The 2,500-nt window shown below is 50.4% G+C and overlaps 1 non-coding gene across 1 annotated transcript; it reads left to right on the forward strand.

Moving 5' to 3' along the window:
• Positions 1-1,436: 1,436 nt before the first annotated feature.
• Positions 1,437-1,591, forward strand: LOC139997423 (5.8S ribosomal RNA). Its single transcript, XR_011802804.1, has one exon. It is a non-coding gene; the product is annotated as a 5.8S ribosomal RNA (ribosomal RNA).
• The last annotated feature ends 909 nt before the right edge of the window (positions 1,592-2,500 follow it).

Consider the following 2,500-nt stretch of genomic DNA (forward strand, 5'->3'; position numbering starts at 1 on the left):
TTTTTATTTTTACCTGAACCACCGAAGTCGATTCAGAGGGGACCGCCGGCCGTCTCTCTATCCTCGTTGTCGTGAGTCATATGCCTCGTTCCGTCGCTAGAGTTTTTCAAACTCTGCTTCTGGCTATCGGGAAGAAACGACCGCGCGAGGAAGACGACGACGACGACCGTGCGCGTCCCATCGAATTTTTTTTTATTTTTACCTGATCGACGGAAGTTTCGTCCGGTTCGTCTCTTTTACCATCGTCTCGTCGACCCGTTCAGAGGGGACCGCCTGTCCATATCCTCGTTGTCGTGAGTCATATGCCTCGTTCCGTCGCTAGAGTTTTTCAAACTCTGCTTCTGGCTATCGGGAAGAAACGACCGCGCGAGGCCGATGGCTGCGAGTCCCATCGAATTTTTTTTAAACGCACGCACACACATACACCTGAACGGAGATGCGTTCCTTTTCGTCGCGATTTTTCGCGCTTTAGTCGTCGTTGTCGCCATCCGTTCGGAGGGGACCGCCGGCCGTCTCTCTATCCTCGTTGTCGAGAGTCTAATGCCTCGTTCCGTCGCTAGAGTTTTTCAAACTCTGCTTCTGGCTATCGGGAAGAAAAGACCGCGCGAGGAAGAGGAAGGACGACCGTGCGCGTCCCTTTCGAATTTTTTTTTATTTTTACCTGAGCGACCAAAGTGGATTCAGAGGGGACCGCCGGCCGTCTCTCTATCTTCGTTGTCGCGAGTCTAATGCCTCGTTCCGTCGCTAGAGTTTTTCAAACTCTGCTTCTGGCTATCGGGAAGAATAGACCGCGCGCGAGGAAGAGGAAGGACGACCGTGCGCGTCCCATCGATTTTTTTTATTTTTACCTGAACCACCGAAGTCGATTCAGAGGGGACCGCCGGCCGTGTCTGTATCCTCGTTGTCGAGAGTCTAATGCCTCGTTCCGTCGCTAGAGTTTTTCAAACTCTGCTTCTGGCTATCGGGAAGAAACGACCGCGCGAGGAAGACTACGACCGTGCGCGTCCCATCGATTTTTTTTTACCCGAACGATGGAGATGCATATCGGCTGTTTGCTTCGAATAACTGGACGAGAGGAACGAACATATATATATATCATGGGCTAGCCACCGTGCGCTTTCTTCGCGAGATCGTGTGCTGTACAGAGGATTCAGAATCGGGTGTTATATCCCCGTCGTTTCCTGACGAACGGAGCTTCGATCTCGTTGGTTGTTATATATTATAATGCACTTTACGCCCGGTCGGCGGGCTGCGTGTGTCGTCGCGCAGTCCGTCCGATTTCGTTTTCGAACGTATTTTCGTGTCGTCAATCATATGGCGACTTCCGCGCGTTCGATTCCCGTTGGTCGGACGTTTGTCGGATATCGGCTTCTTTCGAACCGAGAATAAGAGTACAAAAACCTGAGTACACAAACAAAAATCCATGCATAAACGATTACCCTGAACGGTGGATCACTTGGCTCGTGGGTCGATGAAGAACGCAGCTAATTGCGCGTCAACGTGTGAACTGCAGGACACATGAACATCGACATTTCGAACGCACATTGCGGTCCACGGATACAATTCCTGGACCACGCCTGGCTGAGGGTTGCTCACGTAAACCTAAGACTGCTTGCGTTGCGTATCGTTGCTCTCGGTCCGTATCTCTCTGTTCTTTCTTGCCTCGTCGACAGCCCGCCGTCGTTCGTTTTATCTTTAAACGAACGTTTCTGAGTCGGAGGACGAGCGCCAAGCAAAAGAATACGAATTAAAGAGCGGTCGAGGGCTCGTACGCGACGTACGAGCGATTGTTGGACGTTCGTCGGCGTTCGTCGCTGGATCGTGTGGAGACCGGCGTACGCATGCTCTCGATACAAATATATATGAAAAATCTATCGCGTTCACGGGAGACTCGCAAAACTACCTCCGTCTCTTCTCTGTCCCTTCTTGGCTTGACAACCCGCCGTCGTTCGTGTTTTACGAACGTTTCTGAGTCGGACGAAGCGCAAGAAGAAGGATACGAATTAAAAGAGCGCGGAGAGAACCGTCGTCGTCGACGCGGTTATCGAGATACACAGAGCGAGTTTTCTTCGTGGCCGATTTTTTTTTTCTTTTTGTATCAGCCTCTGCTACGTTTTGTTAGTCTTCGATAAGCACGAATGACCGCGCCCCCGACGTCGTCTTAAATGAATTTTTGGCGAGACTGAGAGAAAGCAAAAATATTTTTGAACAAAGTCAGTCGAGAGAGGAGAGAAAAGAGAACCAAGATATTAAAACCTAAACCTAAACTTGGTGGCGTAACGAAAAACTGTGTGCCTTAAAGAAACACAACCGTCTTTTCATCAAGATGTTTTTACTCGTACAGCCCCAGGGATCGAATACCCACTCCGTCTGTTCGTGCGGCAGAGATGTATTCTGCAGGCGCGAGACGACTGACGAGAAGACAACGAGGACCGTCGCATCGATGGGTCGTCGTTGCGTTTTTCATCCTCTGTGCTTTTTTCTGTTCTTCGCGAACCCA

The sequence above is a fragment of the Bombus fervidus genome, unplaced genomic scaffold (genome assembly GCF_041682495.2).
Source record: "Bombus fervidus isolate BK054 unplaced genomic scaffold, iyBomFerv1 scaffold0083, whole genome shotgun sequence".
Lineage (NCBI taxonomy): Eukaryota > Metazoa > Arthropoda > Insecta > Hymenoptera > Apidae > Bombus > Bombus fervidus.